Below are 13,400 nucleotides of genomic sequence, written 5' to 3' on the forward strand. Positions count from 1 at the left end.
CTGGGGAGCGATTCCTGCCTGCTGCAAGATTGGTATGCAGAGCTTGTCCTCACGGCAGGGCTGGAGCAGCAGAATGCTTTCCACTCAGGTGACCTCAATAAATTTATCCAGTGAACTGCAATTAAAATGAACTGAGTAATTCCTCTCTAAACCAAGACATTTAGACCATCTCAGTAGATGGCAGTGGGACATTCAGCATGGAAATGCCAGAGATTCATAAGTTTGCTTTGTTTTACACAATGCAGAATGTTAAATTTCTCTCTGCCTGAAAAGAAAAAAAAAAGAAGAAGAAGAAGAAAAAAAGAGTGAGCTTGTCCACATTATTTCCCTTCCTAATCTGAGTCACTGTGACACAGGGAAGAAAAGCTGTGGTGGAGAAGCCCAAATCCAATTGCCCATTGAAGTTAGTGCATATTACAATGTATATAATTATTCAATTCAAGCTGTCCATTTGAGAATAATAAATGGATAAGGGATAGAGATTAAAAATAATCTAATAAGTAATTATTAAACAAATTCAAACTAATCTGCTGCTTGCAGTTTTACCTCTGGTGTCTAGAACCAGTACTCCTTTAAAGAAGTGCCAAAAATGTTCCAAGAATGAACCACTGTTTTTCTTCTCTTTCCTAAGTATCAAGTATTTTGCAACCGGCGGTAGGACTTCAGGAGTTTCTATCTGCAGCTGTTCACTGCAGCTCCACAGTCTCACCTGACATAACTCAAGGTAGCACTTGTGACTTCCACGGAGCAGTGCGCGTTTACACTGCCTGACAATCCTGCTTGCACCACATTTTTATGGTCTGAGCTCTGAAATCCTGCAGGATCTGCTGCTGGGTTTGCCTTTGCCAGCCCCCTCTGCCCTGCTTCTGAGACAGCGCAGTGTGTGTGTGACAGGGGCACGTGCCTTGCTGCCTCTGACATAGGATTTCCATGCCAGGCTGCCCCGAGCATCGTGTTTAACTGCCGGCGTGACAGCACTGGCTGACGCAACGCATGAATCCAGAGCTGCTGTGCTGGCGGGTCAGGTGGCTCTTAGCTGTCTAAATGGTAAAATAGCTGCAGCAGTTAGAAAACACCAGACCCAGTGATATGCTGCCTACTTCTAAATGATTCAGGATATCCCTCTCAAAGACCTGAAAGGGCTTCGTTCATGTGTTCTGCAACATTCACCAGGGTGCCACAGCTGCACACCAGGCTGCTGGTCGCACAGGTTAGGGTAGAAATCCCGTCTTTGAGAATATCCCCTGAAAACAGCACCGTATGCAGGGATCTATGGATTATGCATCACTTCACTGGCACGGAGGATGCTCTGAGGACATGTGAGCTACAAGCGAACTGGTTAATGATAGCACATCGGCTTTCCATTTTCATGTGATCTCATTCTTGACTGTAAAATGTGCTTTGCTGCTCTTCTGATTTCATAGCATCTTGGAGCTTCCTAGAGGGGGAAGGTTTTTGAACAGTCCTGTGATCTCAGACTTGCAGAACTGCTGGTGGGGTGGGCCCTATACCATGTGCGACATGAGTGTGGCGGTGCATCTCGCCCCCTCCCTTGGATCACTCTACTGTCTCAGGAATCCCTGTTAGGCTTAGCTTCTGTGTAATGAGTTGAACAGCTGAGCATCCCTTGACTGGACTAGCAACTCTTGAACAGCTGAAGTGGGAAAGTGCACTAGCTGTACCAGAAACATCCCTTACCTGAACACAACACCTGCTAACCTTGGAGCATCCCTTATCTAGAACATAATTTCTCTTAACAAGTCTGGGAACACTCTTTATTATGACTCTGAGTGGTACAATACCACCATCAATAACATTTTTTAAGAAAATATTTATTAATTACTAACTCGAACTGCAGCCATGAAGGAAAATTACTGATGACTAAAGACAATTATCTCCAAAGTGATAAAAATGGGTCCTAAGTGAGGCCCTCTGAGCTTTCCTGGACCACAGTGGGCTGCAAATAGCATCTCCCTCTGAGTGGGACACCTCCCACAGCTCCCAAGCTCCTAAGTTGGTGGTGCTAGGGCGTGCTGCTGCTGAAAACTGACACTTGGGCCTGGGCTGATTTTCCTGCTTCTTGAGGCTCAAACCTTCACTTGTTGTGAAATGCAAAGACATTTGATGTGTGTATTTCCTGAACTCGAGGGGAACTTTTACCAGGTACATCTTTGTACCTACATGGCTATACTTCCAATCCTTTGTGCCTGTGTGCAAGTGTGTGTGAATTGATTTAGTAACCTCATAATAAGTATCACCATTTTGAATCCATAGTTCAGCCACTTCTATAATTTAAGTAAATCTTACTCAATTCACTTTGTAAGTGATAAAGTCGTCGATGATTTAAGTGCTGCTAAAATCCTATGATCAAGCTTGAACTGTGAATATTCCTTGTATTTTTAGACATAAGCCACTGACCAAGTATGAGACTGAGATTGGATCTAGCTGCACCTGAACTCTATTAAGGGTTTAGAAAGCAAGGTGGTCCACTCTGAACCTCATGACTCAATGGGAGGTTTCTCAACAGATTTTCCCTTAGTTCTTATATTCTTTAGATATGAACTGTTGTCCAAGTCTGAGACTAAGACTGAATCTAGCTGCATCTAAGCTCTATTAAAAACTTTAGAAATCAAGGGTCTCCTTTACCTTTTTATGTCTTTAACCTCTGTGTAAATTATTCCAGCTTAATTTTAATTTGAGACTTCTTTGTGTGATTTAGCTATGTAGTAAGTAATAGAGTGAACCTTGCTATCAAACTTTGTGAAGTCACACTCCCACAAATTCCCATTAAAACTGTTTCACTCATACCTTTGGTGGTGGTTCTTCAAGCGACTTGATCTAAGCCAATCGTTTGTGACAACAAGGAAAATGGCAAACATCCTACACCTGCTCTCACCCCTGACAGCCTTGGCTTCACAAGGTGCTTCACGGGTTGTGTGGAGCATGTTCGAATGCCATTTTCACCTGGAAATGACTGAGCAGACTCTATATCAATGTTGAAGTCAGGGTTATTGCCCTGCATACATGGCTGGCATCAGCATGGTTTCTCCATAGAGAGAATGTCTTGTCATGCAGTTAGGAAAAGGCTGGAATTGTGGACCATCAGCCGCCCCCCATCAATCCCTGCAGGATGCTCTTTGATCAGAGCCCCAGTGCCATCCCACATAAGTGTAAGAAAGGAAGAGCACACAGCAGCGTATGTAATGAACAGAGACCTTATTAAGAAGTAGGACATCAAATATGCAGAAAACTTGACATACTTATTCACGGTTTCTTTGCTTAAGCTCAAATTCATTGTGAATCTGGAAAGGGAAACGGGACAAGTTTATTGGTAAGAAGGAATTCTCTGCCACTCAAAGATCGGTTGGAAGTGGATTGAGTTACCTGGAGAAGTGCAGGAGTTATTCTCTTCCCTGAGTATCCCTTACAGCCTCTAAGGTGGGATACTGTGAACTACTGCTCTGAACCAGTACATCATTTCTTAAACTTTTGGTGTTATGCAGGGATGCATTTATATTGCAACAGTTAATTGAGTGAGAAGGGGAGGAGAGCAACAAATGTGAGTGCATTCCTGTTGTTTTTCGTACACTGCCATGACATGCTCAATTAGTAAAACTACTGTTTCCCTATTGTCAACATGTGGAGCAGGGATAGCAGCAGAAACTCCTCTGGACTCCGACCCAACTCTACGCTGCAGCGCATCTCCTGGTAAGGAATGGGCCCATATTTCAGTAAGGGTAGGGTTGGAGGGTTTACATTTATGTATACACACACACACACACAAATTTTCTAAAGTTGTTAGCTACACCAAAAACCTCCTACGGTTGTTCTGCACCTGAGGTGAGTGAGCAAATCAAGGGACCAGCTCCTGGCTTGGTTGAGATTCCTTGTGCTCTGCTCTGGGGCAGAACCAAGGCGTAAATAGTTGAGGGAGATGAATGAAACTATCCAGGTTTATATGCGTAAAGGGTTGCTACCTATAGCCCAATACAGCCAAAGCCATGCAGCTTCTTGTACTTTAAGCACTGAATCTAGCCCTACTACTCCCTGAATTACCTGTTAGATTAGCTTGTTTTTAACCAACCTCTCTGTGCTTAAAGTAAAACGCAATGTCTTGTCCCCATCCTCTGGCTACTTTTGTTTCAGGTGAAGTGACTTTATGAAAGGAGCTAACTGGAATTTGATGAGGGAGAAGGACACCAGTCAGGGCAGGAGGCCAAATGCTTACCTGCCATGGACCTTTGATTAGCTTGGCGGTTAGTGACTCGCTGTAGCTTTGCACAGGATCTTTTTGCCTCCATGGTGAGGCACCGCATTGCTTTCATGCCCTCACCCCAAGGCCTTCATCCTATGAAGCTGGCAGGGAGCCCACTGCCACCTCCCGGCACCTCCCCAGCTGTAAATTGCCGGGGCTGGCTCCCATGTGCTGCATCCGCCGTGAAAAATGAACTTTCAAATAAAGAAGAAATGCGGTCCTATAAATCTGTTGAGGAAAGGGAGAGGAATATACTTTGCACGTGCTTTGGATGTAGAATAAGCGATTCAGCCACAAAGCTTTTCTTCTAAGAATAAAGCAGTCAGAAATAAGATGTGCAGAAAATGAGAAGCCTGCAAAGGTGCAGCCAGCGTTTTTTCAGTTCGGTGCTGAGTGATGGGTTGGAGTCACAAAGCCTCCTCTCCCCTGCAATGCAGCTGTGCCCTGGGGAGGTCAGCCAGCCTCAGCCACCCGCTGTCGGGGCCCCAGCTCTGACGCTTTGCACGGAGCTGTACTTCACATGGCAAAACACACCACGGTCCTCAACGCTGGGTTATGCCATTTTTCAGGTTGTTCAGAGGAAGAAACTGCCTTAATTCCTGTACTGTTATATTTCTCTCATTCTATTAATTGTTTCTTACTGTACTCATTTATTGCAAATTGCATATTGTGCCTTGAAGTTGATTCTCTGAAAAATCCATCATTACTGGAACCACTTCGCTTTGCTTCTCTAAGTCACAGCCCAAAGCCTGGCTCAGCTGAAATGCTTCTCCTTCGTTACTGACTTCACTTGTAGCTACAGTTTTTTAACTGGGCTGGCGCCCTGACTGCCTGCCCATCCCCACGAGCCTTGGCATGCGGCTGTGTGCGGGGGAAAAGTCTCGAGGCTCTGACTCATCATTCAGCACTGAGCTGAAAAGGTGCATTTATGTCTTCGCAGAAGTCTCATTTTCCACCAGTATTCTTTGAGTGCAGTATCTTCAGGAGAAAAAATATTCTTTTTGGATGGTCAGTCAAGAATTATGGCTTCTTACCTTACCTGAGTGCTCTTTTTGTGCTTCTCTATGTTTATTCCTGCCTTTTGAGGATGGATAGAGCAGACATCCAGGGAGTAAAACGCTTGCCATAGGAAACCGTAATGTTAGCCTGAACGCCTGAAGTGTTCTGCATTCATCCCCAATAATACCTTCCTCTGCAAGTGGCATATCTCCCCTGGGCTAGCAACAGAGTGACCGTCAATTTGCAAGTAGCTTTCAGGGGAAATTTAGCCCAAAACCCTGATTCTGAAAATGGTTCAGTGGTTACTAAATGGTGAAAGTGTCTAAAATCCATCAATCTGCTTTTTGTTTTTGAAGCAGGACTAGCTGTCTTTATTGTGTAAGTCAAAACAAATTCTGGGGGAAATAGTTAAGGGGTTTGGTTCCATCCTTACAAATAAAAGTAGTTACGTTTGTTTGGTTTTTTTACTTGACTCAAGTGAAAACAAGAACACCTGCAGTCATGTCACTTTTTGGCTAGCCTGATAGTTTTTCTCAGCCTGTTTCAGTGACCTCACCCCACGACTGACATTATGTAGAGTTGCAGTTCCATGTCCTCCTCACCCACAACACCAGAGGGACAGTCGGGGAGATTTTGTGGGATGGGCAGGATTGATGCCTGCCAGCACGCCTGCAGCACCCTGGGCTTTACCCCTGGAGCCACCCAGATGCAGGGTGTGCAGGCACAGCTCTGTACATGAATGACCCCAGGCACTGCAGCACCTCAGCCCTTCAGAACATTGCCCAAAATAGCAAATATAGCTTCTGTTTTGGAGAATAAAATGCCCATGAAAAAAAACAAACCAAACCAAAACAAACAAACAAACAAACAAACAAAAACAAAACAAAAAACCCCTAGAGATACAGTTTCTTCTTTTTTGTGGAATAATTTGTCAAATCTCCACGGAAGCCAAAGCCCTGTTGCTGATCACCCTGGGTGCTTCACCCAGAACTGGTTATATTTCACAAAATCTTCCAAGCTACTGATCCCTGACCAACTCTGGAGGTTTTGGGTGGACGGAGTGCTCCACTTAGCTTCCAGCACAGGTCAGGATGCTTTAGCTGACTGTGGGTGCTTATCAGCCTGCTGGGCTGGGAGCAAACTTCATCAAGAAAGTGCATTTCAATTTTAAATATGCTGGGTCAAAATGACTATTTCTTAAAAATAAACAAATAAAACCAACAAGAAAAGCACTTAAAAACAGTTGGTACCTAAATTCTGCAAGTCACCATTAGAGTAATTTGGTTTAGTTTGGAGAGTAGAGTCTAATGAATACTTTTTTTTATTAGCCTAATTTTCCAATAAGGAAATAGTTGCAGGAGCACATAAATTATTTAAAAATCATCATTTCATCTGACTTTTGTGTGACTTCATTTTTTACTTGATTGATCTGAGGTTGAACAAAAGAGTTTAGACCATTGAAACCAGAATTACCAATTGTAATGAGAACTACCCTGGTGTTGGACTGAGATGGTTCTAATTTAAAATTAAAACTCTGCCTATTCTCCCAAATTCTGCCTACTTTTGCCCACAGGTCTCCTGCACACCAGCATCAGCATGTTTCCTGGATGTTACCTTGCAAACCTCATACATGTGGGAATTACTATGAAATAAAAATAAGCTTGGGCTTGTTCACATTCACCTGCTGTTTTCAAGATGAAAACATGTAGGAATGAAATTTAGAGCGGCAGAACACTTTTTAATTTAAAAAAAAAGAAAAGAAAAGAAAAAAAAAGTTTTCATGGAAGCCTAGAGCATCAGCTGAATAGTGAACCAGAGGAGAAACATTATGGTTTAGACTTACTAACATCTCCTGTATGGAACAATACTGTTAAATACCTCAGAGGTCCACCAGGAAGATAAAATTCTCCAATCAATTAAAGCAAATTAATTCAAGGCAGAAGCATATGTCAGGCCTTTTTTATAAATGTTTCCATGACTTAGACCTTTTTATATACTGTATCTAAGTTGTCAAATATTTCCAAGCTCTGTTTTCTTTACCTTTATGATTTTCCCCCACAGACTTACTGAGACTGTTCCTGCAACTAGAAAAGACTTGTTTTGGTCTTCCCCAAACTTTTGTAGTTTACCAGGTTTCAGTATTTCTTTTGCATATTTGAAAAAATACCATTGGGACAGATAAATGCCTTTGCTGACGTACAGTGTTTCATCTACAGCTGCAGCAAGCTGTGTGCATCGCTGCAAGTCCCATTAACAACTCTGCTTCAATGAGCAGCAATTTTCCAGAGCTGGTTATGACTTCCCCAGCTTCTAACTCAGGCAAATATATATAGATATATACACACACATATATGTAATTTTTTTTCCACTTTAACAAAGCTAACCCATTGGAAAGTACTGGGACGGTCTGTCATTTTTGAGTCCTGCTCATTAGCCCTGCCTTTCCAGGTGATGACATCCTCTTCAAAATGGTCCCAGACTGCAGGCAGCCTCGAAGCAAGCACCCTATAACTCTTTTTAAATCCTTTTGTGTCTCTGCCCAGCAGGTCTTGTTGTCATTTTCCATGGCTTTTGCTCCCCCAAGCAGCACTGCCTGTGCGTCAGCCTGTCCTACAGCCGTGTCCATCCATCCTAGCAGCCTGACCTGATCCATGGAACCACATGGTAAAAAGGAGCCTTTCCCAAGCTTGTGCCTAGATGCAGCCCTGCTGCAACAAGGGGAATCTGGCTAGCTGTTCATTGCTTGTCTGCCAGAAAGGGCATCAAAGAGCCAATTAAAAGTAAAAAAATTTAAAAAATAAAAAAAATGAAATATCAGGATCCTTCAGATTGTACAAGTGTGCATTTGCACTGCTGCCCCCACCTATTCCCAAATGTGCCTGTAGGACTCATCTGTGTTTTTACCCCAGCCTTCCACCACCTGCGTTGCCAAATTTGTGCTTACCAAAGTCAGGCTCTAAGCCTGAAAGCATTTTTGTAATATATAACATTCAGCGTAATTACTCCACTGACATGACTAGGTATGCTGTTGTACTCAGAGTCACACTCTGGTGTAGGGTTTGCTCGAGAGCTTCTTAGTTTGAGTAGTTTAGGAGTGCATACAGAATGTTTCCAACCTCACTCATGGATGGGGCAAAACTGAGAAAGTGTGCTTACATCAGTAGTTTCCAGTAGGCATTTGTCCTCCTATTGGTTAATAGAAATTGAAGTAATTGATGGAGGTATGCTGATTTTTATTATTTTTTCTATTGGAAGACAAGCAAGTTAACTAACACACAAGAATGAAGTGGTTTTGACATTGTATCTTCGGTTGCAAACTGTATCTTCTGTTGCAAACTGACTGCTCCCATATGTATTTCAGGGGCGGGGGGGGGGGTGGGGGTGGGGGGTGGGGGGTGGGGGGTGGGCAGGGAATTAAAGGATTTCAGTTTATTGAAATACAGTTTTCAGCCTACACCAAACAGACTTGCGACAGTTTCTCTTCAATAGCTTTGTCTGTGCTCTGTTCAAAACCAGATATTTTTTACATTCCAGATTTTTTTGAGAAACACAGCTCCTGCCCAGTGCTGCTTAGTTCAGCTACTGCTACAGGGGCGTGCTGCACAGGGAAGCGCACCCCTTTCTAAATCAATGCTGTAAACCATAAGAAATATCTCCAGCCTTAATTTTGTGCACAATGACATCCTCAGGCCAGCGAGGCTTCCAAGGGATGGACAGTTACCAGGCTCAGACACCTTAGGGCCACCAGGATCTGAGTACAATTAATCTCTAAGCTGTAGGAAGGCTACCAAAGAGTCCTATTGGCACTGGAGCTGCTCTGACTCAGAAGGATCAATAACACTTATTTGCAAGTGTTTAAAGTACATTATTTGCATTTGTGAAAGTAATGAAAAAAATATTGAATTTTAATTAGCATCTTCTGGCTCTTCTGGGAGAACTCTAGTTCAATCCACAGATACTGTCAGTATACTTCAAGACAACAGTGTGGACAAAATTCAGAATAATTCCTGATGTGATGCCATCACAAAAAACACCTCCAAAGCATAGCTTTCCATAAAATGCCCACTACCACAAGTTATTACAGGAGCATAATAATTGGCCTATTGTACTATAAATTGTTTTGTCATTTTAAATTTCTGGGCAACTGCTGAGAAGAAAAAATTAATAAATAAAATGACCCATCTTCTTTTATGAAACCAAGCTTCAGCTGTGAGAATGATTTTTTCTACAGCACATAACATTTAGATAAATAGATCAGCTTTTTCTCTACCACATGCTCCAGGATAAATAATTGTACCAAATTTCCATGTAAATGTTTTAGATAGAAAAATACACAATGAGAAATAATAAATACTAAGTCAGAATGGTCACATAATGTAGCATTGCTATTCATCTGACACAAATGGGTGTACTGAGAACAGGCTTTTCAGGTCAGACAGATAGGTAGAATAATACACAGATATTTTTAAATAGACCTTAAAGAAAAGCAGCAAGGTTGTGTTCACAGAAAAAAGTGAAATGCCTCAATTGCAATGAATGTTATTAATGTGTAGACAGAGTTGAGACATTCAGATTCCTTAACTATCAATTTCCCTCTTTCAATCCATTTATAGCTCTAACTCTTCTTGGCTCTACATTCCAGGTGGTTTGAATTTTTATTTTAAATACATGTTCCTGGACTAGGAATGAGTAAGAAAAGTCTTTTTTTTTTTTTTTTAATTTATCATAATTATTTCAGTACTAAGAGTGAAGCAAAGGTTTGGACTCAGCAGAAATCGATCTCAGCTTCTGGCAGGACAGACGTGACCCAAGTGAATCTTCAAGCTAGCAACCCCCTGTGCCCAGAACTGAAGGTCTCCAAGAGGAAGGAGCTTCAACAAAGCTGATGTGGTCCTTATCTGGTCCTTAGTTAGGAGAGCAAACCCCTTTCAGACCAGCCTGGATGGTTGTCTAGAAGCTGCCAAGAATAACTGGTGATCTGTGTTCCATGGTTCTTCAGGATTAGCAAATATACTCTTACATAGAAGATTAATCAAGAGGAAATAGTGGTGAAGCTCTGTCTGAATCACCTGCCACATGAAGAAAAGGTGCTCTGAGAAATAATATAATCTGGAGACTAGCACTGCTTTAGAACTGTGAGAAAATATAACCATGAAGACAGATGCAAAATGAGGTGAGTGTGACAGGTGACGTGGCTCATGCCCAGCGAGTGTGACAGGTGACGTGGCTCATGCCCAGCTGTGGTGGGTTGGCTCTGGCTGGATGCCCAGTGCCCATAAAGCTGTGCTATCACTTGTATAAAGTGATGGAGCAGCAGCGCAAGGGATGGGGCTGTCATCCATCCCTCACACGCTGTCTCTGCTGCTCCTTCCTCCTCACCCTGTTCCCCTGCCCCAGCGTGGGTCCCTCCCATGGCAGACAGTCCTCCACAAACTTCTCCAGTGTGGGTCCCTCCCACGGGCTGCAGTTCTTCACACACTGCCCCAGTGTGGGTCCCCCCCAGGGCCGCAGACCCCCAGGCCCAGCCGGCCCCACGGGGTCCCCACGGGGTCCCCAGCCCGGGCTCCTCTCCCCACGGGGCCACGGGCCCTGCCAGGAGCTGCCCCAGCGCGGGCTGCCCGTGGGTCACGGCTCCTTCGGGCACCCCCTGCCCCGGCGTGGGGTCCTGCAGGGCTGGGGGGGGATCTGCTCCCCCGTGGGCTCCCTGGGCTGGGGGCACAGCCTGCCTCGCCGTGGGCTTCATCGTGGGCTGCCGAGGAATCTCTGCTCCAGCACCGGGAGCTCCTCCTGCAGCGGCCCGGGTGTCCGCAGGGCTGCAGCTCTCACACATTCTCGCTCCTCTCTCCAGCTGCAGTTTTCTTGTTTGGGTTCTTCCCCCTTCTCAAATCTGTTACCCCCGAGGCGCTGCCACCCCCGCCGATGGGCTCAGCCTGGGCCAGCGCTGGGTCCGGCTGGGAGCCGGCTGGCATGGGCTGCATCGGGCATGGGGGAAGCTTCTGGCAGCTTCTCACAGAAGCCACCCCTGTAGCCCCGTAACTACCAAAACCTGGCCACGCAAACCAAATACATGAGCAAAACACAAGAACTTTTCCTGTAACACCTAATTTTATAGGCAACAAAAACATGTTAGGGACCATATAATGAGATTTCAGTGTAATATTTACTGCAGTGACACATTACTAGTCAAATTGGAGATCACAGCGTAAATCCAAGAAGGCAGGACTTGTATAATGAATAAAGTGATATGATGTCCATGGCCATGGGAAAGGACCTAACAGCTTTGTCTCAAACCAGAGCAACTGTGTGGCCACAGATCCTGTGCTCCTCACAGAAACCACACTGGGTAGGGATGTTTTCAGGCTCACCCTGGGTTGTTCTGAAACCTGGTAACTGATGAAACAGCAGATCCCTAAGAGAAATTCTGCAAAGGGATAAACATGATCTGAATACTCCTTTTTTCAGTATGTCTTATACAAAGGCTATCTGAATGGACCGTACCCTTATGCCACATGCTAGTTGGTCCCGAAGACGAGCACAGATGTTTCGTGGCATTTACAGGGCGGAGTTAAGAACTGCAGTAGAGAAGCTAGCTTGTCTGCACTACCTAAGAAGAAAAGTAAAAGCAAGGAGTCTTTGTGTTGCCCATCTTCCATGACTTACACAAGGTCTTGGTATTCTCTGTTAGTATCTTGAATGTGTCTCGTACATGCATCATCTGCATCACACGTGCACATGTATAACACCAAATTAAACTGAGAACTTTGGTACATGATTGGAAATACAGTGTCAACAGTGTGAGATAAATAGCTTTGGGTCTACACACTTGGAAGATGATCTTCAATTGTCTCTGCTACCTGCTAAGAATGGCTTAGTGCAGGGTTTTTTTTTCCTCCGTTTAAATTCTGCCCCAGCTCTGGTCCCCTTGTGGCAAGCATCCCATTCATCAGCTCTCTCATGCTGCTTCAATTAAATCCTATCGCGCTCCAAGGCAATGTAGCATCCACTCTAGAGAAGAATTTCAATTCAGTAAATATGCTGCTGTGGATAAATTTTCCATCAGTGTGATAGAGAGAAGTAAAGGAAAATTTATGATTACAGCTAGTTTTTATGTGGTAGGAAGCCACTGGGACATTACTGAGAGCAGGAACTGTGTTTTTGCACCCTGTGCTTATCTGGCAGTTTTGTACCTATTTTATATTAGCTATTTTCAGGCAAATGTTCTATGTCTGATTGATACTTCTCCCTTGGAAAGCTACTTTTAAAATAATCTTGACCTAGATTTTTATAATGAAAAACAGCAGACAGTGCCAGAAAATGTTGTGCTGTTAGGGCAGTTTCATCTCCATTTCTTAAACATAGTTCATTTAAAAGATACTAACTTAATTCACGGTGGAAGACTGATGGACAAGCACATAGATTTCAGGCTTGTGTGGATTTCAAACTGAGTGCATGGCTGAAACATGTTTCTGCTTGTGGAAGAGAAGGCTTTCCTTTTGTGGAGGTTATTTCTTGTTGCATTCTAGCTTGGTTTTGGAGCCATGCTAGAGGCAGTAGTGATGCAGACACCTTTTGGTGGCTTGCCATCATCCAGGAGGCCAGAGCAACACTCCATGCCCACCTTTCTCCCTCTAAAGCTGATCCCAGAGCCTCTGCAGTGGACAAGGATAATCTCTTTATTCCATTTCACTGGCCAGGAGGACCTTTGGGCTGGGGATCAGCAGTAGCTATCTCATTTTGGCACCCTAGGCACTGAACGAGTACAGTCTCATATGTTAAGCCAAAATATTAGTGACTGCCTGAACCCCTTTCCCATCTCCCTAGAGGGATCTGTATGCTGCAGGAATTACAAGCATCAAATACTCCATCGCATCCTCATAATCCTTTTTTTCTTTATAGCAACATGTCCCAGAATGAGGAAAGGAGAAAAAAAATCTTTTCCCTTTTACCACGTAAATCTTGCCCTAAGCCCAGGTTGTCACAGATAAGCACAGAAAACTATGACAGCTCTGACATGGTAAATGTCAAACAGAGCAAAATACCCCAAACACAAAGAAAAGCAGTCTTGTGCCCAAGCTGGAGTCGTCTGGTGACTTTCCTTCAAAATGCTGAGTTCAGCTGAACTCAATAATGCAATAAATAATTAAAT

This window comes from Falco cherrug, chromosome 7 (genome assembly GCF_023634085.1).
Source record: "Falco cherrug isolate bFalChe1 chromosome 7, bFalChe1.pri, whole genome shotgun sequence".
Lineage (NCBI taxonomy): Eukaryota > Metazoa > Chordata > Aves > Falconiformes > Falconidae > Falco > Falco cherrug.